A 27,321-nucleotide genomic window follows, 5' to 3' on the forward strand; every position below is an offset into this window, starting at 1 on the left:
GATGTCTATTAGGTCTGCTTGGTGCAGAGATGAGTTCAATTCCTGGATATCCTTGTTAACTTTCTGTCTCGTTGATCTGTCTAATGTTAACAGTGGGGTGTTGAAGTCTCCCATTATTACTGTACGAGAGTCTAAGTCTCTTTGTAAGTCTCTAAGGACTTGCTTTATGAGTCTGGGTGCTCCTGTATTGGGTGCATATATATTTAGGATAGTTAGCTCTTCCTGTTGAATTGATCCCTTTACCATTATGTAATGGCCTTCTTTGTCTCTTTTGATCTTTGATGGTTTGAAATCTGTTTTATCAGAGACTAGGATTGCAACCTCTGCTTTTTTTTTTCTCCATTTGCTTGGTAGATCTTCCTCCATCCCTTTATTTTGAGCCTATGTGTGTCTCTGCATGTGAGATGGGTCTCCTGAATACAGCAGACTGATGGGTCTTGACTCTTTATCCAATTTGCCAGTCTGTGTCTTTTAATTGGAGCATTTAGTCCATTTACATTTAAGGTTAATATTGTTATGTGTGAACTTGATCCTGTCATTATGATATTAGCTGGTTATTTTGCTCGTTAGTTGATGCACTTTCTTCCTAGCATCGATAGTCTTTACATTTTGGCATGTTTTTGCAATGGCTGGTACCGGTTGTTCCTTTCCATGTTTAGTGCTTCCTTCAGGGTCTCTTGTAGGGCAGGCCTGGTGGTGACAAAATCTCTAAGCATTTACTTGTCTGTAAAGGATTTTATTTCTCCTTCACTTATGAAACTTAGTTTGGCTGGGTATGAAATTCTGGGTTGAAAATTCTTTTCTTTAAGAATGTTGAATATTGGCCCCCACTCTCTTCTGGCTTGTAGAGTTTCTGCTGAGAGATCTGCTGTTAGTCTGATGGGCTTCCCTTTGTGGGTAACCCGACCTTTCTCTCTGGCTGCCCTTAACAGTTTTTCCTTCATTTCAACTTTGGTGAATCTGACAATTAGGTTTCTTGGAGTTGCTCTTCTCGAGGAGTATCTTTGTGGCGTTCTCTGTGTTTCCTGAATTTGAATGTTGGCCTGCCTTACTAGGTTGGGGAAGTTCTCCTGGATGATATCATGAAGATTGTTTTCCAACTTGGTTCCATTTTCCCCCTCACCTTTAGGCACCCCAGTCAGACGTAGATTTGGTCTTTTCACATAATCCCATACTTCTTGCAGGCTTTGTTCATTTCTTTTTCCTCTTTTTTCTTTAGACTTCTCACTTCATTTCATTCATTTGATCCTCAATCGCTGATACTTTTTCTTCCAGTTGATCGAGTCAGTTACTGAAGCTTGTGCATTTGTCATGTATTTCTCATGTCATGGTTTTTATCCCTGTCAGTTCATTTATGGCCTTCTCTGCATTGATTATTCTAGTTATCCATTCTTCCATTCTTTTTTCAAGACTTTTAGTTTATTTGCGCAGGGTACGTAATTCCTCCTTTAGCTCTGGGAAGTTTGATGGACTGAAGTCCTTCTTCTCTCAACTCATCAAAGTCATTCTCCATCCAGCTTTGATCCATTGCTGGCGATGAGCTGTGTTCCTTTGGAGGGGGAGATGTGCTCTGATTTTCTGAATTTCCAGCTTTTCTGCCCTGCTTTTTCCCCATCTTTGTGGTTTTATCTGCCTTTGGTCTTTGATGATGGTGATGTACTGATGGGGTTTTGGTGTGGGTGTGCTTCCTGTTTGTTAGTTTTCCTTCTAACAGTCAGGACCCTCAGCTGTAGGTCTGTTGGAGATTGCTTGAGGTCCACTCCAGACCCTGTTTGCCTGGGTATCAGCAGCAGAGGCTGCAGAAGATAGAATATTGCTGAACAGCGAGTGTACTTGTCTGATTCTTGCTTTGGAAGCTTCGTCTCAGGGGTGTACCCCACCGTGTGATGTGTGGGGTGTTGGTCTACACCTAGTGGGGGATATATCCCAGTTAGGCTACTCAGGGGTCAGGGACCCACTTGAGCAGGCAGTCTCTCTTTTCTCAGATCTCAACCTCCATGTTGGGAGATCCACTGCTCTGTTCAAAGCTGTCAGACAGGGTCGTTTGCATCTGCAGAGGTTTCTGCTGCTTTTTGTTTAGCTGTGCCCTGTCCCCAGAGGTGGAGTCTACAGAGACAGGCAGGCCTCCTTGAGCTGCCGTGGGCTCCACCCAGTTCGAGCTTCCCAGCAGCTTTGTTTACCTACTTAAGCCTCAGCAATGGCAGGCAACCCTCCCCCAGCCTCGCTGCTGCCTTGCAGTTAGATCTCAGACTGCTGTGCTAGCAATGAGGGAGGCTCCGTGGGCGTGGGACCCTCCCGGCCAGGTGTGGGATATAATCTCCTGGTCTGCCATTTGCTAAGACCCTTGGTAAAGCACAGTATTGGGGTGGGAGTTAGCCAATTTTCCAGGTGTTGTGTGTCTCAGTTCCCCTGGCTAGGAAAGGGACTCCCTTCCCCCTTGTGCTTTGTGGGTGAGGCGATGCCTCACCCTGCTTCAGCTCTCGCTGGTCGGGCTGCAGCAGCTGACCAGCACCAATTGTCCGGCACTCTCCAGTGAGATGAACCTGGTACCTCAGTTGAAAATGCAGAAATCACCCATCTTCTGTGTTGCTTGCGCTGGGAGCTGGAGACTGGAGCTGTTCCTATTCAGCCATCTTGCTCCGCCCTCCTATTTCATACATTTCTGTGCTTTTTGAAGTTTATAGAATATTTATCACTATTGCAATTATAAATGCGTATCTGGAAAAATTGATTAACATGCTCAATATAAACAACTGGAAAACACAGAAAAGTATAAGTAAAAATTATTCTTCTCTTCCACCCTGAAGTAACCACTTTAACTACTCTGGCATATTTCTTCCCAATGTTTTGTTTAACATATCTGTTTGTGTGTATTGTGTGCATGTAAATATACAGAGGACATACTGTACATACAATTGAATTCATGTTTTTTCACTTAATACTGTGAATATATCCTCAAAGATATTACTTAATAATACTATTTCATCTTGCTAATGTACATTAATTTACTTAATCATTCCAATACAATTAGGCAATTAAGGTGTTTGTGTATTTTCTATTATAACTATTTCTTTAGGTTACATTTCTAGTAGAGGAATACTAGGACAAGTAATTTGATCACTTTCAAGGCTGCTTTATATTGCCAAATTGCTTCCCAGAAAAATGGTGCCAATTTATACTTTATGGGCATTGCATGAAAATTTTCATCTCTACATATCCCTTAACAAAGTCTTAAACATTTCTAAAGAGTCTATCACATCTGGTAATCATAGCAGCAAATGAAAAATGAAGGAGAAAAGAGGAGGCAGCACTTCTTCAGTGAAGGATAATGTGGCTTCAGCCCTTTTAGAATTAAAATCAACTCTATTCTTGTTCACAGATTCTCATGTCTTTCACCTTAAGATAGTAACTCCAATGTTCCTCATGACCACCAGCATAATCTTGATGATGTATCTTAAATTGGAGAATATTCAGGAACCCTGTGTGCCATGCTAGAGTTTTGAGGTTTTGTTTCAGTGTTCTTTGGAACATTTTAACTTGCCTGTCACCTGGTTTTATTTGGATTTATGTTATTGCTAATATTCCTCATTGCATTTACTTTTCCATAAAGAATAAAATAAATTTAAAAGATTGTCAAATAGCAATTATCTTATGCCCAGCTGAATACTTATGAATGAAGAAAAGTAACATTAGTTAATATGAAATAAAATCAATGGTGCAAGAGATAGAATGTGTTGGAACACTAGGCACAGCAAGCTAACTTTTAAGCTGTTTTAGGGTTATATTTCTCACTTCTCTGGTATACCAAAAGACCAGGGAACCATTTGCTCTAGAGAAATAAAAGAGCCTTTCAGCATCAACCCAACAGAAAGTCAGGCAACATTGTTCAGAGAGGCCACAAGAGTTTAATGCTAGATAAAAATCTGAGTTTACCTCCAGCCCCCAAAACTTGAAATAAATAAATCATTGAAATTCTCACCCCTTAAATGTAGACATGAAAACACCAGTGGGCATCTGTGTGCTCATCACCATGGAGATGTTAGGATTCACATCTCTTTATAGGCAAGCAGGGCTTTTCATCAAGAGCTTGACCGCGGCTTCACCCTTCTTCTAATCTCAATAATATTTCATGGCTGAACTCCAGGAGCTTATAATTTTTGTTTGTGTATTTTTTCTCTTTATTCCCCTTTTGGAAGTTAGGCTTTTACATACACAAGAGCAGACATGATCAGTGGCATTATTTGTATCCTTTTATGTATATATACACACACATACACAAAATGTATATACATACATATATTATATATAATATATACATATAGTATATTTTATATATAACATATACAATACATACATATATTATATAATATCTACAGATATACAGTATGTATACATAATACATACATACATAATTTTATGTATTATATATACATATATAATATATATATATTTTTTGAGATGGAGTCTCACTCTGTGGCCCAGGCTGGAATGCAGTGGCGCGATCTCAGCTCACTGCAAGCTCCGCCTCCCGGGTTCACGCCATTCTCCTGCCTCAGCCTCCCGAGTAGCTGGGACTACAGATGCCCGCCACCACGCCCGGCTAATTTTGTTGTTGTTGTATTTTTTTAGTAGAGATGGGATTTCACCGTGTTAGCTAGGATGGTCTCGATCTGCTGACTTCATGATCCGCCCACCTCGTCCCCCCAAAATGCTGGGATTACAGGTGTGAGCCACCACACCCAGCCTTCCTTTTACATTTTTTGCATGTAAATTCATGATGTGCTGCAAGGGGCAAATTGTATGTGGGAAAATGAAAGATGTGTTGATAACGTCAAATGCCGAGATTATCTTGGTCTTCACTTAAACAGCAATTCCTTATGATGCTTATTTTAAATGAATATAAAATGTCTGTTCCCTGCCAATTTATAATTTATTGTGGGCGAGTACCAGAATCCATTTCCTGTGTCGTTTAACGAAAGCACCCTTGTACTAAATTTGTTCCCTTTTGGTTATTGAAAGTCATCATATAGGAGTGCGCACTCACTCCCTCATTAGAGAAACACTTTAGTTAACAATTCTGCAGGCACTACTATGTTGTGGGCATAAAAGGGGTGGCAAATAAAAGGCTAGGTCTGTGGCTGGTGTCTTTGTGTATCGGTTTCTTCGTAAATAAGGCAGATGCCATCCGCAGTGACTCTACTGACTCAGTGAATAGATGATGGCGGTGTTGTGCCCTTGTGCCTCCTTTTCCTCATTGTCATGCAAAGACTCTGGGTGAATAGCATTATTTGAGACAGATTGGAATTAACAGGCAGAAGAGCCAGTGGCTGCATGGGTCTCTGTTCTTTTGACTTCCTGCAAAAAAGAAATGCTTAGGCTGGAACACTTCTAGTTACACTGAGGATCTGGGTTCCAGAAGAGACTTTTCTGTGGCTGTCCCTTTTTTATAGAGTAAGCCTGACAGCAGCCTGGAATGGAGTGAGTAAGCATTTGAGCTTAAGCGCCTGGAAGCCTGAGCTCAGGTGCCCGCTGTTTAAAGGGGAGTTCTGGGAAAGACACCCGCCCACTAACTAGAGATCTGTGAGAAATTGAGTTTGGACATAGCCTCCTTGCTGACTGGGGAGTCTAGGGCACCTGCTATCTGTTTTCAATAAATTGCTAATTACCCACTGGGGTCATTCATCAGAGAATCCTGTTTGTCTTCATGTCCACTTCTGAACTGGAATATTGTTGCCAGCAGCTATCTTCTTGTTAACCTATTCATTGGCATAATGACACAAAACAAGTAAACGTGATTGATTTTTAAAAATTAGACTCAACTATGATTGAAGTAGAATTCTGGGTCATTTTCAGCACCAGAAATCATCAGCAACAGCCAGTTATATCTTTATTTACTACAATGTAATTATCGAGGGGAGTGTGTTTCCATTTCGATTTTGATGACTTATTTTTGGTTTTCAGCTGTGGAACAGTTTCTTTTTTTTCTATTTTTGCTTTATAATGTAGACTTTTAAAGATCCTACTTTTATAAACATTGAGAAAGAGGAAAGATAATTTCACTGAGAAGAAGCAAATCTGTTCTGCTAACTATGGTAAATTTCTTTAAATGTGTTAGAATTGAATCATCTCATTTCAGCTGCACCAAGATCTTCATTAAAAAGGAACATTTAGGCTGAAACTTTTAGCTTTTATTAAGTGGCAGCATGTCTTTGAGTATTTTTCAAACTATCTCACTTCTTTTTTTCCCTTATAATCAGGTGAATTCTATCTAGGAGACAATGCATACAATTATGAGAGAGTGAATATTAATCCAAAGTCTAAGGGTGGCCTTCCTGAAGTCTCTATGCAAATCTTATCTAATCATAAAATCCCTGCAGAGAAAGATTGTATAATTTATCTTGTTCAGTTGGATTTAGCAACTATTGGCCTATTGGATAGCAATGGCCCTTTGGGGAGTGAGGCTGAGCCAGGAAGCCTCCAGTTATGGCCTAATAACCCCGATGCTGGGTCTCAGGCACCAGCTGACCTCTGAGAAAGAGACTTTGGCATTTAACTTTTAGTCTCAGCTCCAGGGTCAGCTCACATTGGCCAGTCTTTTCAGGGCAGTCTCTGTAATTGACTGGCCTTGTCCCAATTTTTTTCTTATTTGGGGAATTTCCCTTTTTCCCTTCATGTCCTAATAGGGAGGCCTCCCTTTATCCTTATTCAACCTTCACTGACTTTCTTCAGACAACTTAGCTAAACTTGCTTATCTTTTCTGGTTGAAATATCCTCTCCCTGGATGATGATTTATCTGCACACAGAGCTGATAAATGACTCTGCAGTTTGATGTTTGTATAAGTATCCCTTTAGTGAAATTTTGAGAGTCATCAATAGGTCTGATTCCCTGGACAGTGATCCACTTACTCTAGACTGGAGCAACACTAGGGCTTGTAAGGATTCAGCTGATGTCCAAAAGAGAAGGTTCCCAGGGGCAAAGAACACACCATATGCTCTCGCAAGCACCTGAAGTCCTGTATGATCCCTGCATAGAGAAGGATCTCCTTGCAACCTGAATACAGCGTGAGAGATCATGGTCTGGAAAGGCAAGGAGGACCAAGTGAAGGAATTGTTGTTTTTTGGTATTTCACTAGCTTCCAGTATTCTCATTTTAATTTTTGGTCTGATTTTTCATCTGATGACTTCCAGGCCTGACCCGTGCCCTTTCAGCTGCGCTGAGCTGAGATTACTCACTGCATTTGACTTTATTTGTAGAATGTGCTTCAGTCTCAAGGTCCCTGGAGTCCTATGAACTGGCCGCAGAACTACAGAAAGTAAATGAAAGACAAAATTATAAGGAAACAAGCCCTAGACATGCCTCTTGTCCCACCCTGAGAAGGACTTACTTCATCTCTAGTCATTGATCACATGTGGGAAAGAGTAAAGAGGCAATCATAAAACTTCACGAATCCTTCCTAGTGCTGACAAAGGTCTCGATAGTTCTCTGAGAACTGCTTCCTTGAAAGAGTGGGCTGACCTTTTCCCTGTTGATACTGTCTTTACTTAAGAGTTTGGGAGAAATTCATGGCAAAATGATCTTAGGAAATTTAAACATTGTGTTTAATCTAAGAGATGAACTGAGAGAGCTATGGAAATGAGACATTCATGTTCTAAACTCAAGAGAGCCAGTCAGTTGTAGTTTTGTTGAACGCTTTGGCTTGTGTCTCCCCGAAAGGGTGATTAAAACTCATCTCAATGATCTGTAACCTCAGGCAGTCTTCATTGCTTTCTATTTATTAAACAGTTGAAGGTCGCACACCTGAGTACCTGGCCTCTCTGAGCTTGAACAGTCCAGCCAAAGGACATTATTTTATCCAATATGGTAGAGAGGACATCTCAACAAGCCTTTTCAAATCATAATGGCAGGGAAAGCAACAAAAATTCAGACAATTTTGATGATCCACACCACATAAAATCCTAGACAGGATGTGCTTTCTTCAGCAGTTACCCTGTCTCTCCTATCTGAGTCTTTTGGGTATCTTCCTTTTCTTTTTCTTACCTAGGGAAGGTTTACATGTGAAAATTCACCCATCTAATATAAATTGAAATACAGGTCATTTTTCTAGGATAAGGTTACTTACACAAGGTTTCAAGGGCATTATGAGTTTAAATATTAACCCTTTGCTATTTCTTAAAACAAGAATGAAAACCTTACTAAAGCAAGAGCTGTCCATTCTTTTTCTTTTTCTTTTTTTTAGACAGAGTCTTGCCCTGTCACGCAGGCTGGAGTGCAGTGGCATGATCTTCGCTCACTGCAATCTCTGCCTCCAGGGTTCAAGCGATTCTCCTGCTTCAGCCTCCCGAGTAGCTGGGACTACAGGCGAGTTTCACCAAGCACGGCTAATTTTTTTGTATTTTTAGTAGAGACGGGGTTTCACTTTGTTAGCCAGGATGGTCTTGATCTCCTGACCTTGTGATCCACCCGCCTTGGCCTTCCAAAGTGCTGGGATTACAGGCGTGAGCCACTGCGCCCGGCCTCTGCCCATTGTTTTCACAGACCACAGCAGCGTATGTTACCCTACACTCCAAAAAAGGCATGGAAAGATGCAGCCCTGAATCCTTTTGGGAATAAAGGAGGGTATGAGTTAATAAAATATTTCCAACAATCATCAGTCCATCCCAGGAAAGGAATGTTGTATACGTGCATAATTTCTTTCCTAATTATACTCGATTTAGGAAGAACTTTTTGGCTGGAATTAGTTACAGAGATACAGTTGCTTTGTCAATGCGGACATTTACTGGAAGTGCACCCTTCAGGAAACATGAGGGAATGTAACAGTGCAAAATAAAACTGTTTCAAGAAAGGATCAGAGAAAAGTTGGGAAAGAGTAGCTTGGGTCAGGAAAGGAGGAAGGTAGGCGGCACTATGGAAGTTGACCTTGTCAAGAAGAGAATGGTCAGAAATCAGAAAGGGAACTTGTCTCCTAAAGAATAGGTGGCTAAAAGAAAGTAACAGTGACCTGAGATGAAACCAAGTGGGTGACCATTTTAAACTTGTGAGCGCTGGACTCCGACAGCACCCTGGGGTGTGGCTGTACCTTGTACGTGGCCCACAGTTTGTGCCCTCCAGTAGAGGAACCCTGGAGTGAATAACAGCTCTCAGAGTGCCTGGAACCCTGAAGACTCCTTACAGAGGAGACTCACTAAACAGGATGAACAGAAAGTCAATCCCAAAGGCAATCCAGAGAAGGAAATCTTGCTTATTCCTTGTTTGGTAGCAGTAGAACTGACCAGAACCTAAGAGATCAAGTTCCAATCTCTTCCTCTAGAGACGAAGTCCAGACTTTGTTTTGCCAGTAACTATAGGTGAGAGCTGCGATTTCCTCAATCTGACATGGCTATTCTTTGTAACCAGTACTAGCTGCTCTAAACAAGCTACACCCTGGAAGTGGTAATAAGAAGAATTTATATTGTCACTGTCATTTCTCTAATTTTAAGGGCTTAACAATTAACTCTTTCTGATTAAGCCTGTATACACTTCCATTTCCATTTAGAAAACGTGCTCTGGATTTCTTAATTTTGTAGAGATGGGGATTAGGAGGGTTTAATAATGTCACATTCCAAGATGATAATATGTTGCTAAACTCCTGGGTGCTCCAAGTTTATTCCTGATAACAGATTTGGCAGGAACAAAACAATTACAGAACATGTGTGCCTTTGCTGGTCCAGGTGCCAAGAGGAGCAAAGGGCTGAACTAGTGAGTCACTTAATGACAGCCTTGTCTAGTCCCAAACAAGCCACTTATCCTGCTCTGTTCTCCACTTTCTGTATCCATGACAATGGGAGACTAGTGCTTGGATCTCCTATACTATTTCTAGAGGTTGTGAATAATAAAAAGATTAGCAAGGCCAGGTGCAGTGGCTTACGCCTGTAATCCCAGCACTTTGGGAGGCTAAGGCCGGAGGATCACTTGAGCTTATGAGTTTGAGATCAGCTTGGGCAACACAGTGAGACCTCTGTCTCTACAAAAAGTAAAAAAAAAAAAAAAAAAAATTAGCTGGGCATGGTATCATGTGCCTATAGTTCCACCTAGCAAAAAGGCTGATGGTGGGAGGATCACTTGAGCCAATGTGGTTGAGGCTGTAGTGAATTCTGACTATGCCACAGCACTCCAGGGTGGATGACAGAGCAAGATCCTGTTCCAAAACACACACACACATACACACATATATATCAAAGAAGCATTCATCTTGAATTGTATATATTATGTCAAGTGGCCTTAGTCTTTCTTGTGGATATTTATTTTGACACATAAATTAGAAGAGTTGTCTCTGATCTTTTGAATTGTCTACATACAGTGTGACTAAGTATTTCTTTAGTGAGAGTTAGGTAAATATTATGGACTTACAAAAGGAGAAAACATGTCATCGTGGCTGCAATTGTGGATGATAAATAAATATTGTTTTAGCTAGCATTTGCAAAGTGATTCACAATTTATAAAGCCTCTTTATATATCCGTGTTACATTATACTTTCAGGTTTCCAGAAGAGTGTCGTTTTCATGTAATGCAATGTTCTTAGCGGAAGTTTGAAAAAAAATCTATTGCCACTAAGTGATATCCGACCACCCTTCCCTGTCCTCATGGTTCTCCTTCAACAGTCACTGTAACCAGAAAAGAACTAGATTTTTATATCAGTCAGGAGAGACTCTATTAGCTGCAATACAGTAAACCCTCATATATGAGTGGTTATTAACAACAAAGGCTATTCCTTACTGATGCTTTATGACCATCACAGGTCAGCTGGAGACCCTTCCCCATGTCCTAGTCCTCAGGTGCACAGGCTCATGAAGGCTCCATGGTGTCAGGCATTGTCGGTTACTCTGGAAGTGTCAGGGAATGGGGCACCCGCTCTCCAAGGCTTCTGCCTGGATATGACACGTGTCGCCTCAGTCATGTTGTACCTCTGCCTTAGATGTCCCTTAGCCACATATAACTGCAAGGATTTGGAAATAGCAATCTTATTTGCTGGAAAGAAAATGAACTGAAAATATCGGTGAACAATACTAATGATTACCAGAATTTTATTTACAGTAGGCTTCAACTTCGGCAAAATGTGAAGAAAGAAAATTTTATTTTGAGTGTCCCAACTCTCAGTATCATTTTTCTGTGTTCCCTACTCCTTCCTTCAGCCTCTTCAGTTACCCAGGGCTCTTTTCTTTCGTCATCAGAACTGGTTTGATATTTTTGCTAATTTGTCTAATTCTAAGGTCAACATTATAGCTTCTGATACTATTTATATTTTTAGCTTCATCTCTTATGATGGAATAATAAGCTTTTCTTCCAATAATGGTTGAGGGCAGTTTCTTTTCCTATGGAGCACTTGGGGATTGAGAGGTCAGAGCTAAGGGAGAGATCTCTTGAATTCACACCCTGCAGATGGGAGCACACGGGGAGTGGGCTGTGTCAGAGAGCTATAGCCAGCTGTGAGATGACAGTCTCTTTTTTCAATGAGCTTAAATCACAGTAGTGAAGGAAACACAAAGACACACCTATATGTTGAAATGATTCCCCCAGTCCCCCACGAAACACATAAGGCATTTTTTAGTGTGTGATTGAATAATGGTCCCCCAAAGACATCGGCATGCTAATTCCCAGGATCTGTGAATATGTTATATTACATGACAAAAGAAACTGTGCAAGTGTGATTAAATAAGGATGTTGAGATGAGAAGATTATGCTAGATTATTCATCCCAAAGAAATCACAAGGCTCTCCATAAGAGGGAGGCAGGAGGGTCAGAGCTGGAGAAGATTCAGCAACCAAAGTAGAGGTTAGGGTGATGCGACCAAGAGTCCAGAATGTGAATGACTTCTAGAAAGTGAAAAAGACAAGGGACCGAGTTTCCCATAGAGCCTCCAGAAAGAACAAATTCTTATTTTAGTTTCATAAGATTCATTTCACACTTCTGATTTCCAGAACTGTAAGATAATCAATTTGTGTTATTTTTAAGCCATGAAGTTTGTGGTAATTTGTTATAGCAGAAACAGGAAACTAATATATAGAGACTGTTTTAAAAAATGGTTCAGAGCATGAGCTTCAAGGTCAGATAGAGATGAGCTTGAATTTTGGGTGAGCCAGTCCCTCACTATGAGTGTTGGCTCAACATATACAACCTCTCTACTACTCAGATTCCTCGCTGGTAAAAGCAGGGCAACGTTAAGAGCCACTTAAAAAGGTTGTTGTGAGAGTAAATCAAATATTTTTTGTTTGGCCCCTAGTACAGCCTCAGTGCATGTTAAATACAAACATAAACTCATGTGCATTACTGCCTGGGATGCTGCAACATGTACAATTATAATGATAATGCTTTATACATGTATATAAATTTCCATCTTCCAGAGCATTTGACTTATGCAAATTTTATGTAATCCTTAGTTAAACTTCACGAGAGAAGTCAGAACTAGCAAAGGGGCAACAGGAAAGGAGTCATGCTGGTTGGAGACAGGCATGACTGGCATGCTAATGCAGACAGCTTCATGGAGCTCAAGTGACACCTGGGCAGAGATGGATGGAAGATGTTATTTTCAGTTCAAAAATACCTACTGAATACAAAATGTGTATTTTGCAACTATTATGTGACCCAAACTGTGTCAGACCCTGGAATGAAGGTTGCCGCTGTTGTCAAAGAGAAGCAAAGTGTATGAGGCAAGAGAATGGCCTTTGCTTGGTTGACATAGTGTTCTGCCCACTACTCAATGTTCTTCACTTCTAGCAGCTACTGCCTTGAACCTTTAGAACGTTGTCTCCTGTAGGATAATGGTTTTGCAGTTTCAGTGAAAACTATCATTGTGTTCGCCCAAATTTAAATACATTGTGGCTACGGGGAATTCAGGACAGCTCACATGAAACTAAGAGGCATGGAGTTTGAAAATTTATACTCATGGTTAATTGTGTGACTCTGCTATGAGAAAGAACAAGGTTCAAGCTCCAGCTACTGTTTTGCTGTATGTGTGACTGCCCAAAAATGTTATTAACCTAAGTTCCCTCCATGTGAAGTAGGACCAAAATAGAACCTACTCTCTGTATCTTTTTTATACTTATAGTAAGCACTCACATTTTTACTCATTATAATAATTATTCTAAGCCAGAACTTTAAAAAACATATCAGTTGATTAAAATAACGAAAATAGCAAATACTAAGGTAACATTTCCTGAGAGCAACTTATAAGGAGAGAGTTTTCTATTCCCTTGTCCTATTTTGAAAAACATTCTTCAAACACATTTTCTCTCTCATGTATTTCTCTAATACATATATTTGTTTCTTTATTTAGGGAAAAAGTCAAGAAAGCAAAAGACCTACCTTTTCATTTCAGAGATAAAATTTTAAAAAATCAACAAAGTCAAAGGGTCTTGAACAATTTGTTGTTGTTATGCTTTGTTTTAATTGGCTTTTATTAGAAATAACCTTAAAATCTCTTTTCTGAAACTACCACCTTTTTTTATTTCTGATTTTTCAGTCTCCAGATTGGAAGTACTTTATCTCCTAATTGGGACTCCAAAACTTCCCACTTCTGGCTCCCAAACACTTGCTAAACTTTTAATTGCTAAAATCCCTCTTCAAATGTGAGGACATCTGTGGGCACGGATTTATTTGGCTTTCTTCTCTCCCACTTTTGCTGCATTTTATATAAACATTTTCAAGCTGCCTCACACAGATTCCTGTATGGTTCCCCCTAGCAACTTGTTTTGAGCCCGAACACTTTCCATTTATGACTGCTGCATGTTTCCTACCCCTTGGCCAATTTAGACCCAATGCCCTAGTGTTCTTTCCAATCCGTGAGCTGGGTGACAGCTGACAGGAGGTGAGTGACAGATGGGCAGTTCACCTCAAATCATACTTTGGTTTACAACATTGAGAGTGATGATCTTGCAAAAGAAAAAGAAAAGAAAGAGAGCTTTTGTGGGGTCTTTCTTATTTCTTATTTCCTTGGACCTTCTTCTGGGCAATGAAAATACTTCCAGGACGCCAAGGCAGTTGACACAGTGACTTCTCTATATGCTGTTTCCTAAGCTGAGTTTTCTCTGCCTGCTTCTTTTCTTCCCCACCCCCACCCCAGCTTTACTGATGTATAATTGACAAAAATTCCATATATTTAGGGAGTACGATGTGATTATTTGGTATATGTATACCTTGTAAAATGATGACCACATAATTAACACATTCATCACCTCATATAACTAGGTTTTTCGTGGTGAGAAAAAAATAAGGTCTACTCTTAGCAAATTTCAAGTGTGCAATAGAGTTTTATGAACTATAGTTGCCATGCTGCACATTAGATCCCCAGACTTTATTCATCTTATAATTGAAAGTTTGTGCTTTTGGACTGACGTTCCTGCTTTCCCCCCAACCTCTAGCCCCTGGCAATCACTGTCCTAGTCTCCGCTTCTGGGTTCAACTTTTTTAGATTGTACCTATCAGTGAGATTATTCAGTATTTGTCTTTCTATGTGTGGCTTATTTCGCTTAGCCTGATGTCCTCAAGGTTTATCCATGTTGTCACAAATAGCAGGATTTCTTTCTTTTCAAGGCTGGAGAGTATTCTACTGTATATACCACATTTTCTTTATTCACTGATCAAAGGATACTTAGTTTGTTTCCATATCTTGGCTATTGCAAATAATGTGGCAGGAAACATGGCAGTGCTAACATCTCTTTCAGATCTTGATTTTAATTCTTTTGGATATCTATCCAGAAGTGGGGTTGCTAGATCAAATCGTAGTTCTGTTTTTAATTTTTCGAGGAAGCTTCATACTGTTTTCATGTGTATAAGGCTTTTTCTAACAGAAAAGCAGAGACCAGACACTGCTCACTGCTCTGCCAGGCTCTTTTTGAGTATAAACGTGCACGTCTATGTGTTTGTGTCCATGTGATTGAAAAAGGGTTAAAAAAAAAAAATCAGAACCTTAATGGAAACTGGGCAAAGCTTGGTTTGGGGATTTACAAAGAGAGATGCCTCATTTTCTGCTTTTGAGGCTTCATAATTTTGCCTCTGAAGAGTCTCCTCCACAAAGCGTTTCATATGGAGTTTTGGAGATAGTGCCATGTCTTAATGCCTATACTTAGGCTGTGTTCCACACCTCAGTAAAGCACTTCTTCTCAACCCTCAACCCTGTGTGGTTGGACCTGACACTCAGTCTAACGGTCCTGGCAGGCAAAATGTTTGAGAAGACTCACTTTAGAATTGCCCATGGGAAAATATAAAAGTAGTCAATGGTTTTATGATTAAAAATTTAGCTACATTTCAATGGGTCATATTATATTTTGAATTAGCTAAACTCCAAAATAAGTATCAGCTCAAGAAAAATGTAAGTAATTATCTCATTCAGGCCATATATTTCTTTTATAGTTTAGAAAACGATAAAGGATTCCCACATTTCAGAAATAAAACCACTTGGGCTGCGAGTTCATTGCAAACTGTAGAGTCAATGGTTGAGTTGATTCTTGGGGAAATAGTATGAGTAGAGACAAACTTGGCTAATATAGAAAACATGTGGCTTGAGGTTTATGCAGAAATTAGGTAGGGTGAGAAACTACGTGATATTCCTGTTGCTTCTTCTTGCTCTTCACCCACAGAGGCCCTGCTAACCAAGCCCCACGCACTGTGTGAGCATCTGTCTCAACACAGTGTTCTAGGGACCCAGCGAGGTCCCTGTATTTCAACAGAAGTCTGGACTGTTCAGCTAAAGGGTTAAGGTCATTGTCTCCACAGCAGAGACTAGAAGTTTGTTCTAAAGTGAGCCTTTCTCAGGCCATTCTATGCCTCCCATTTCCAAAAACTAGAGCCCAGTGACTCTGGGGCTCTATTTTAATTTCTCACATTTCTCTAATTTATCTTGATTGGGAGGGGAGAATTTGGCACCATTGAAAATAGAAAAAACATATACTGTATTCATGTCAAGCCTTAAATTGGGCATCATATCTCTCAGAAAATCCATTGAGAATTTTCAAATTTGGCTAAGTGTCTCTGAAAATATTCTTCCACTGTATCTCTCATTGGAATAAATGGTCAGCCTGTGTGTCTATCACACCTAGAACGTATGGCCTTTGAAGGCAGGTAGAGTTGTACTGTTAATGAGGCCCAAACTTGAGCCTGAGCTGTGCTTTCCTTAGAAATCAGGGATCCCTGGAGACTAATGGCTAAAGCTCTCTGTTTGCTTCAGTGACCAAGAATTCCCTCAGGAGAGAACTTGCTCTATGAGAAGAGGAAACTAAGATACACCAATTTCAATGACAAGAACTGTGGATAATCCTGAACACTGTAATGGTACTACCAGGCTTTCAGCCCCTCTAGGCTTTTGCTTAGAATAAATTTGGCTTAAAAAAATAAGAGCACTCTAAAACCAAAAAGGGTTGTTTTTCTGAAATCTCTTAAGGATATTGAGAGTTCCAGGTTTTGGTAACATGAGTGCGAGAATCTGCAGGTGCCTTCCCCAACACTGAGCACTGGCAGCCTCTGTCGAGGCCTTAGGCACAGATGGAGATAGAGAGCTCTAGCTCTGTGGCTTGGATCTGGAGAGAAGGAAAAGAGACATTGCATGGCAGCCCAGACGCTCAGTGCACAAAGCACATACGAGGCATTCTTTAGGACTCCTAGAATAGTCTGGGAGGAGTTTGAGAGGGGTTTGGAGCTCCCACAAAACTGTTAGGGGTCAGCACCATGGGAATACTAGTGTACAACTATTGTTTCTCTGTTTTTACCCCTTAGATAGGATGAAATGGCTTGGAAGATGTGTGTGTGTGTGTAGTTATATATTATATAATTAAATATGTGATTAATATTTTATTCATCTAATATATTACATATGTGTGTGGTGTGAATTTTTGGTGTCAAGGATAGCATCTTGTACATAGAAATTTAGAGTTTTAATGAATTAATTGTTGGCAATAGGTATCATTATGCAAAGATGTTTTTAGTAATTTCCATTTTGAATAAACCCAAATTATTTTAGATCCAGAATAATTTCTTTTAGGCTGTAGGCAAAGAGGCCTGGGATTGGTTTGCATGAATATGAATTATGTACACGTTGGGAAGAAGTTTTGGGAGTCAAGACAGCATGATGACTCCACCAGAAATCCTTTTTTCAGAAAGTACGTTTAGACATTTCATAAGCCTTTACTGGTCATAAACAACAATTCCTTGCGCACAATGTTGGCAAGCAAAATCATTGTTTTCTGTAAACTATCTCTTTTAGTACAAAAAAAATTCTGTTCTTGGAACAATATCAAGTTATGTTTTAAGGATAAACTACAGTAGAATGAGTTATCTCACTTTCTTAAAGAGTTCCAGTTCTGAGGCTTTAAGTATATATATATATAAAGCATATATATGTATATATATATATATATCTGATTGACTAAAAAGAATAGAGGAAGAGTCTTTATTGTTATAAGACAAATGATAGAATTTTATGATGGGCTGTGGCTTCTCAGATCTGGCCAACTCTGAGATTCTGCTCAAGTTTACTATGTGAAAGGTCAGATGATTCACATCTTCTCCCAAAAGAAAGCATTCATTGCAAGGTACTGTCATTAAAGGAGTTATTTTATAATCACTCCTCAAATTGAAATAATACTTTATACTTTCAAATTTCCTTTGCATACTTAATCTCATTTTGTACGGTTAAAATTACTGTTGCCATCTTGGCCCTCATCCATCTTGACTGGGGTTCATTGTTTTCTATGGACAGACACTTCAGGTTTGAATAATGTTTTCTAAGATTCAATTACATTTACTGAGTTGGTTTAAGCACACAAGTTATAAATGCTATGCCTTGTATACTCATATTTATCATTATGCATCAGGTTCTTCATTAGTCTATAAAAGTTTGCTGAATGAGGGCTATCTCACCAGCCATAGTCAAATTGAGTGACATTATTATATTTTATGTTCTCCCCTAGATTCACATACACTCTGTACCTATAAAGGTCAATAAATAGAGTAGAATTTTTATATTCTCAGTTTTAGGCATGGGAAAAGCAGTGTAGAGTAGATCCAGAGTCAGATTCCCCCAGTGCTTTATGATGTTTGCCATTGAAGATGGTAGTTTCTCTAAGGTTAAGATATTAAAAAGAATAAGCTCCCCCAAATGAAGAAACATGCTCAATTATTGTGATTTTTGCTGAAATACAAGTGAAAATTTCAGCTGGCACTGTCCTTACACAGTCGTTCTGAAAATGAATCCGTTCGATTGCTGTCTTTCAGTTATCAATTTTGATTTTTTTCAATTATCTTTCAATTTAATCTCCACTGATTCCTAGAGAGACTAAGATGACAAGGGAATTAGAATCATCTAGTCTAGAACTATCTGGTCTGAGGGTCATAACATGTCTCATTAAAGACGCCCAGGATGATATATTAAAACCCACTGAGATAGTAATAAATTATTTTCTAAATCATGCCTGTAATATTATTGTGTGTATCTTCCTAAGAAAAGTTCAAATTACTAAATGCAAGAGGCAGAAGTGTCTAATGGGGTGTTAAATCTATTCATTCAAAGATACCTCTGGGTATACAGAAAAATCCAGTTTAAAGCTTAGCCAAGATTCTTTCCTTTTCTACGCAAAGAAAAGATTTGAAAGATTTGGAAGCAAACACTTTTTTTCTGGGACAAAGCTTGGCTATAAGAAAAAAAATATTCGGTTTTCTTCCCAGCAAGAAATACCTTATAAATGGAAAATATGATCAAATCATTTTTCATTCGTAGTCTTCACTGGCTTCTTGTTGCCTGCAAGATAAAATTGAAACTCCTTTGTATATCACATAAGATCCTTTATGATCTGTGACATGCATTTTACCAGGCCCATCATGGATATGTCACATGTCATTCCTCACTAAATTCTTACAAAATGATGTCAATTTCCCCAGTTTAGAGCTGAAAAAACAGATACTCAGAGAAGTTGCCTGAAGCCACATAGCAGTTAGGTGGGCATAGCTAGAATATTTGATATCAAATATTGTCTAACCATGCTGTGCTAGCCTCCCAACTTCCTTGCAGAAATTGCATTAAACATGCCCAGAAAAGTCAAACACACACACCCACATGCACACACACACACACACCACACACACACACACACTACACACATCCCCAGAGGGAGAGCGACATGGAGAGAGAGTTATTTCCCAATTCAAATGGAAATCTGAAGGAAGAAATGGCTTGAGGATATGGTGAAGATAGTGAAGGTGGGTTAACTCACGGATTTAGGTTGTTTCATTCCAATGATGCCCGAGAGCGTGAGAATCTCTAGAGAAAAATTTAAATCCCTAAAGGAAATTTTCTTTCTTTTTAGCTCACAACATGTGCTGTGATTAATGATCATTCCTCTTAGAGCAGCAGATGCCATTAAAAAAAAAAATTCACAAACTCTGGGCAGCAATAATCTAGAGGAATGTGCTACTGACCCCAGAAAAGAGCAGACATCTAGGCCTGCGCCATCCAATACAGCAGCCACATAACGCATGCATCTGTTCAGCACTAGAAATGTGGTTGTTTTGAACTGAGATGCACTTTAGGGTAAAAGACACTTTGGATTTCAAAGGCTTAGTATGAAAAGTAAAAATTTCTCATTCATAATATATTGATTACATGTGGAAATGATAATATTTTGAATGCACTGGGTTAAATATATGTTATTAAAATTAATTTCACCTATTCACTTTTTAAATGTTACTGTGAAGTTTAAGACTGCATGCGTGGCTTACTTTGCATTTGTTCTGGACAGCTCTAGTCTAGTCTAGGCAGAAGTGGGTCCTTTGCCGATTTCCTTCCCAGGAGGCCTCAACTTGAAAAAAAAATGTGGAAGAGAGGAGCATTTATAAAAATGCAGAACAAATTTGCATTTGTTTTTCAGTCTGAGGCCTACTGGGGACAGCATCTCTTCAACATATGTGGCCCAGGAACACAGCAGATCACAGCTGCTGAACTGACTATGGCCTCCAAGAGCTGTGATTTCCTAAGGGGTCAAGCTGTGCATCCTAGAGGAGTTTTGATCACATTTTTCTATTTCTGTATGTTCAAATCAGGCCAATATCCATAAACACAAGAATATAGAAAGCAGCAACGAATGCTCCAGAGCCTTAAGTAACAATCTCCTGAGCTGGATCCCAGATGAGGTAGGATCACTCATCTGGATGAGAATAGAAATCCATAAAACTAGTTAGATATGTCATTGATAGTCTGCCTTCTGTACCCTTATAATTTCTAGTACTCATATCATACTTGAGAGCTTAGTTTCTGTATTTATCTGTGTGACATAAAGCATATAGATGTAGCCACTACAAAAAATGGCTCAAATATGATAGAAGTTAATATTTCACTGAAATGAAATAAAAAATAAGAGTTTTCAATTGATGGAAGGCTCTTTTTCAGATAGTGACTTGAGACCTTGGCTCTTTCCATCTTGTGACCTGCCCCACTTTGATACATGACCTCCAAGGTCACAGTGTTCATCTTTGTTATGCTGGAAGGGAAAGTGCTTGATGGTCACAATTCCATTCATTAGAATTCAGTTGTAGCCTACCTGTGGGCCCTCAAAGAAAAGGACGATTTTGGCAGACACAAAGCAGTCTCTTACATAGTCGGCTCTTCTCGTTCACCAAACGCCAACTCTTCCTTTACATAAAACACACTCATTCTTGCCTCAAGGGAGACAGCACAAAGCTCTATCCAGCTGCTGCACCAGTTCAAAGTCCATTCTTGCATTACTATAAAGAAATACCTGAAGCTGGGTAACTTATAATAAAAAGAGATCTAACTGGCTCACAATTCCACAGGCTGTATAGGAAGTATAGTAGCTTCTGCTTCTGGGGAGGCCTCAGGAAACATATAATCATGGTGGAAAGTGAAGGGGGAGTAGATACATCCTACATGGCTGGTAGAGCAGGAGGAAGGAAGGGGAGAACTCACTATCACCACAACAGTACCAAGGGGGCTGGTGTTAAGCCATGAGCAATCTTCCCCATGATTCAGTCACCTCCCACCAGGTCCCAGCTTCAGTGCTGAGAATTACAATTCCATGAATTTGGGTGGGAACACAGATCAAAACCATATCACTTCTTAATCATGGAGATTTCATTTGTTTGTTTGTTTGTTTGGAGACAAGGTCTCACTGTTTTGCCCAAGCTGGAGTGCAGCGGTACCATCATAGCTCACTGCATCCTTGAATTCCTGGGTTCCAGCAATTCTCCTGCCTCAGCTTCCCAAGTAGCTAGGACACAGGTACATGCCATCATGCCAGCTAACTTTTTATTTGTAGAGATGAGGGTCTTGCTTTGTTGCCCAGGTTGGTCTTGAACTCCTGGGCTTGGGTGCTTTTCCAATCTCAGCCTCCCAAAGAGCTGGGATTACAGGCGTGGGCCACCATACCCAGTCTGCAGAGTTATTTTTGATACAAGAACAATGGTTTTCATTGTGTAAGTGGTTAATGGTTTCATAGAATAAGTGTATAACAATTTGAGTCAATTACTTGACATCGTATGGGCAAATGTAAGTTTCTACTGATTGAGTTGGAGTTTTGCTAATGATAGCTTCAGTGCAGTGTTTGTATCTTCTTTATACATTCTTAATAGACATTAACCCACCCTTTCCTTCATATTACCATCTCAGTGCCACTCCGCACATCCCAATTCCAGCCGTGGGGTCATGGCAACCTCTGGAAGTCAGGACTAAGCATGGAATAAAACCTTGTCTCAAAGTCTTTTGTTTTCATTCATTTGTTTTTTAAAGCAGTGCTTTGGCCTTTGGGAAGTATGTATGCGAACGGCAGGGCAAAAATGAGCCATCTTTGCTTAAGAAGTAGGGGTATTTGCTGTGCCTCTGGTTTCCAGTGTCTGTTCTTCAGAGGCCTGGGCAGGTGTTCCTGAAGCTAAATACCATCTCCCAATGCCAACACACAGCGATTCCCTTTTCTCACCATCGCCAGCCCATAACATGTGAATCCTAAATGAAAACAAATAGATTCAAACCACTGCTCCAAGCAGGAGTGCACCCAAATCCTCTACTTTCTCTGTACAGAGCTGGTTACATATTATACTCTTTGAACCTCATCTGCAAAATAATGATCATCTCCTTCAGATGTTTGCAGTAAAAAGTAAACAATAAATATCTGAAAATGTAGAGCCCAGTGCCTAATTGGTAATAAGTAATCAATTCATGATCATTTCTAACTTTTCTTACTTCAGCTTCTTTTCAACTCCAACACCTCTGTGCACCCCCACCATCCACCCACCAACCCACACCTTGATTGTGGCTTTCGGTGTCCTGATTGCCAGGTCAAGCTTTCTCACTCTCTCCTGCTGCCCCAGCACTTCTCAGCCCCAGCTGAAGAGGTTTTAGAACCGTCTTTCCCCTTAGTGTTCTGCCAACTCGCTCCACGACTGTCTAGTTCCATCTGGCCCCAGCCCACTTTTGTTTTATGCCTTTGGCTATTGGTAGCAAAAAATCAGTGGCTACACTAGCCGGAGACTGTCAAGGCCAGCCTGAGGAACCAAGAGCAGACTGGGATCTGGAGAGTACGTGTGAGTGTGTATGTGTGATTATGTGTGTTTCTGTGTGAAAGAGAAGTTGGGTGAGAGTGAAGGTATGCAAGCAAATGTGACTGAAAGTATTTTACAATCTGTTAGTAAGAAATTTGAATGTAGTAATACATAAGCCAGAGGATGAACAAATGTGAATGATACAGAAGAAAGGAGATAAAGAGAAGCCAGTGGGATATGTCATTGAATTAAGTTGAAAAGAGGAGAAAAATGTTTGTTAGGAATGTAGTGGGGAAGGAAAAAATAGTATTAAAATATATGGAGATATGTATTATACACACACACACACGTGTGTCTATGTGTATGTATATATGTATAAATTTTATGAACTTAAGTCATGAAAAATAGATTGTTCCAAAGCTTAATAAGTTAGGGGTCAATTCAGGAAAAATCCTTACTGCTCTATATGCAACTCTTCTTCCCTAGGGGATAAACGTAGCCCCAGTCAAACAATCTATATATAGAAAAGACCGGCACCCTTAAGAGAGGAAGGCTTGATTCATGAGTAATGATGGCCAGTGTCCATTCCAGGAAACCCAGCATCTGATCTTAACCACAATCCCTTAAGGCTGGATGCCTTAGCCATATATGGAGTGCTATAGGGAAAGGAAGGGAGTCTCTTTCTGGAGTCTCTGCAGATGCTGTGAGTGGCATCCAGCCTATCTTCAAGTCAGCTCAAATTCAGAGGAAAGGACTTCTGCTTTGATAGGGACCAACTAGACCCGACAGAAGGAAACAGACACATAAGCACAGGCCAACCTTGCTGAAGGAACATTGCTTGGTTTCCTTTTTCTGTAGAAAGGAGCCAGTGTTCTGTGGTGCGCTGCCTTCTGTGTCTCAGAAGGGATGTTTTTTTCTGAGCCTAACTCTGTTATCATCCTGTTTGCACTTGGTGACTCACAGCAGATGCTCTGGCTTTCCCACAGCTGTGCCCTTATCACTGCGGGGCAAGCAGAGCAGGAGTCACATCTGCGTGGTCCTGACCTTACCCTCCTGGGGCTGCTCCTATGCCAGCCATTCCCAATTCAGAGGGGCTGCAATAGCATTTCCATGGTAATGGAGACAATTCACAGGAAAATAGTTTATTTGAATAGCAACTGTTTTGACCAGGTTTTGGACTGTGGAAAGCCCCTAGTGTAGTCACAACATTAACCGCACAAACAACAACTATTAGTACTATTACTGTTATATTATTATTACTATACAGGGAAGTGAACCAATACCACCATGAATCAAACATTCTCCTGGAATTTTAGCATCTGATTTGGAAACATATTTCTTATTCATTGACAGACAAAGGGAAACTTCAGTAATATCTCTATAGCCTTATAAAAAATGAATGCAGAAATATGTTTGAATGTCCTGCTATCCGACTTTCCTCACAGTATGCAACAACACCACTACAAATATTAGAGGAGAGAAAGCAGAAAGTAGCTCCAAGGCAAATTCCAGCCAAGGGCCATTTTATCATATCTTTTTCTCTGTGTCACTTTGGGTTTTGGGAAATCTTTTAAGTTGTATATCCAAAAGAGATTTTTGAAGGGTTAACAGTGTCATGGATTAATCACCCTTCATGTCAATTGTCTCACAATCCCAAGGCATTATGAAACCTCTTGTAAGTAAAGAAATTGTCATTTTATTTTAAAGGTTTCATTTTGAGATAATTGTAGATTCACAAGCAATTGTAAGAAATAATGTAAAGAATTTCCACATTCCCTTTACCTAGTTTTCCCCATCTCGCAAAAGTTATCTGTACAAAACCACAATTAAATATCAACCAGGATATTGGCATTGACACAACCCATAGATCTTATCTAGATATTCAGACTTCCCTAGTTTAGCTATACTCATACTCATGTGTGTATACATTTACTCCTATGTAATTCCATCGCATGTATGGGTTTGTGTATCTACCACCTGAGTCAAGATACAGGACAGTTCACCACAAGGATCTCTTTTATATTGCTCAAAGCAAAAGAACATTTCTCACTGAGTGGTACAAGGGAATACCTGTCGTTGAGGAATTATAAAAAGAGTGAGGAAAAAACTCACATCTTGAGCTTGTAAATCAGTGATTACTATGCTTTCATAGAACATGTTATCAAACAGTTCTTTTTCTTCCCCTTTAATTCACTTAGCAATCATTTTAGAGGGAGGGTGCTAGACATTAAAAAAAAAAATTATTAACACACATGGTTCTGGCCAGGCATGGTGGTTCATGCATATAATCCCAGCACTTTGGGAGGCCGAGGTGGAAAGATCCCTTGAGTCTCAGAATTGGAGACCAGCCTTGGCAACATAGTGAGACCCCCATCTCTACAGAAAATAAAAAAATTAGCTGGGCGTGATGACACACACCTGTAGTTCCAGTTAGGAAGCTAAGGTGGAAGGACTGCTTAAGCACAGGAGTTTGAGGCTGCAGTGAGCCGTGATTGCACTACTGCACTTCAGCCTGGTCAACAGAGTTAGACTTTGTCTTAAAAATAAATAAATAAAGTAAAGACACATGGTCCTTCAAAGGGAGAGGTGTAAACAACCAGTGGTATTTTGATGAATAATAGAAGGATGTACAAAGAACCAGTAGAAACAATATTCAGTCAACATTTGTAAAAAGTTGGGTGATTATACCAATGTGCTAGAATAAATCTGTCCCAACTTTTTCTGGCAGGGACAATGTTCCTTTTCCTCTCTACACAATTCTTATCAAAACTCAATGAGACCCACACACAGGAATGTAAAAAGCTGGGAAAAGGTCACGAATATACCCCCAAACCTGTTTGGATTGAAATGATTTTCGAAGGGTGAAGACTATGAAATTGTTCAGCAAGGACCCCACTATTAAGTCTGTCACACTTAGGGAATTTTTGTATTTTTACCTTCACCATTTTCATAAACTTATCAAATTAGTCAGAACACACATGGTTAGATACCATTGAATTAAAAGAATGGATGCTGCTTTTACCTTGTCTTGAGGAAGTGAAACCCAAATTATCTGGTAGATATCTGAAAAACCTGACATTCCTGTTCCAGAGATAACAGCATTTATGTGTATTTGTTTCTTCCTTCAAAACTGCACTAATAACATCTGTGTTTGTGGGAGAGGGGGCTTCTTACCTGTATAAAAGTAATGGAAACATGGTGCTGTACAGACTAAGTGGAGAGTTGAGGTATTCACATCAACCAGTCAAACAACAGTAAATGTAGCAGGTCATGAGAAGAGAGAAATGTGCATGGCTTATGATATGGGTGAATGAGGGCAGGACTAGAATCCAGCCCAGGTGTTGGAAAGTGAGAGAGCAGGGAGGAAGTATGTCCCGTGAGAGAGAAATTACATAAGCAGGTGAGAAAATGAGAATTATATTCAAGAACAGTGAGAGTCCAGGTCAGTTGAGAGTGTGGAATTCAAATCAGGAATCATGAGAGTGGTGGGCTCTCAGATCAGATGGCTCAGACTCAAATCCCAGATACACCACGTACTGGATGTATAAATTGGGGAATGAATTAACCTCTCTCTGCCTCAGTGTTGTCACTTATAAACTGGGGATAATCGTACCCATCTCATGGGATTATAGTGAGAATTAAAGAAGATAACTTGTAAAAATCACTTCTCAGAGTGCCTTACATAGAAGTGCTTTCGGTATTATGACTACTATTCTAAATATATTTATTATGAGATAATATTTTGTTAAGCCTTAAATGTTATCTTAACAGACAAAAACAACTAAAGATTTTAACTTGTAGCAATAGTATATCATTTTAAATACAGCAGTATGTAGGGAGGTGTAAAAAGGTCTTTCCATAGAGACTGCATTAAAAGAGGATGAGAATTGAGACAGGGAAAAGCTTTAGGAAGAAGGAAAATCATCATAGCATGAGAAAAGGAGAGCCTGGTTTGGAATAGAAGAGAGAGACCTTGAAGGAAAACTGTGTGGAATTAGGAGTTACTGGATACTATAGATGAGAAGAAAGATGCATCTTTCTCTTTTTCAAATTCTGGAAAAGCTTGTATGATGAATTATATGAAATAGGGAGTTGGTTTTGGTGTAGAATGAGGAAAAGGATAATGCGTTTATTCTGCATAAAAAAATTGACAGTGAGAGTAGAATATTCTATATCAGTTGGGGTTCAATCAGAGGAATAGAACTGGTGGGAGCTCTCTCTCTCTCTCTCTCAATATATCACATCTATATATTTTAACACATACATATGTATAAATATTTTATATGCATATGCACATTATATAAATATAGATATGGATTTACTTATTATGTAAGATTAGCTCACACAATTGTGAGGTCTGGCTAGGTAAGCCTGAAGTCTACAGAGCAGGCATCAGGAAGAGATGATCACAAGCAGGCAGGACCCCATGAGCTCCAGCTGAGGCTTAAAGCCCACAAAAAGAAGGGAGTCCAGGGGTGCAGGCCTGGTGGTGTCTCTGATTTTCATGGAAGGGCTAGTCCGTCTCTAAATGACTTCTGCCTAATGAAGTGCAGCACCCAAGGATAATCTCTCTGTTGATGAACTCAAAATCAACTGATTTGGGGCTTTATTTACATCTCCTCTTACTGGAGAATTCAAACTATAGTTTGATTGAGTCACTGGTAGAAGGTGCATGTCTTCACCACTGCCTCCCTCCTGCACTCTAACTCTCAAAAGAAAATGTTTCTTGTAGCCTAACTCTAACTGGAAACACACTAGAAAGGAAAGTCAGGGAAATGTGTTCAGCCTAGCCAAGCTGATGCATCCCA

At 39.7% G+C, this 27,321-nt stretch overlaps 2 long non-coding RNA genes across 10 annotated transcripts in view; one reads left to right on the top strand and one right to left on the bottom strand.

Moving 5' to 3' along the window:
* Nucleotides 1-23,487, bottom strand: part of LOC117070889 — a 39,277-nt gene extending 15,790 nt beyond the window's left edge. The window contains exons 1-6 of one of the 6 annotated variants that reach the window (XR_004432085.1): nucleotides 23,333-23,487; nucleotides 18,702-18,764; nucleotides 10,754-10,973; nucleotides 7,234-7,304; nucleotides 5,671-5,756; nucleotides 4,912-5,355 (exon numbers count right to left, since the gene is read on the bottom strand). This is a non-coding gene — a long non-coding RNA (uncharacterized LOC117070889). Of the gene's footprint in view, nucleotides 1-4,911; nucleotides 5,356-5,666; nucleotides 5,757-7,233; nucleotides 7,305-10,753; nucleotides 10,974-18,701; nucleotides 18,765-23,332 lie in introns of those variants that run through there. The other 5 variants (XR_004432084.1, XR_004432087.1, XR_004432086.1 and 2 more) reach the window with 5 other exon arrangements.
* The window catches only part of LOC117070890, a 749,288-nt gene that overhangs the window by 264,739 nt on the left and 457,228 nt on the right, over nucleotides 1-27,321 (top strand). The gene's annotated exons all lie outside the window — the stretch shown is intronic.

Source organism: Trachypithecus francoisi, unplaced genomic scaffold (assembly GCF_009764315.1).
Source record: "Trachypithecus francoisi isolate TF-2019V2 unplaced genomic scaffold, Tfra_2.0 Lachesis_group3, whole genome shotgun sequence".
NCBI classification, from domain to species: Eukaryota; Metazoa; Chordata; class Mammalia; order Primates; family Cercopithecidae; genus Trachypithecus; species Trachypithecus francoisi.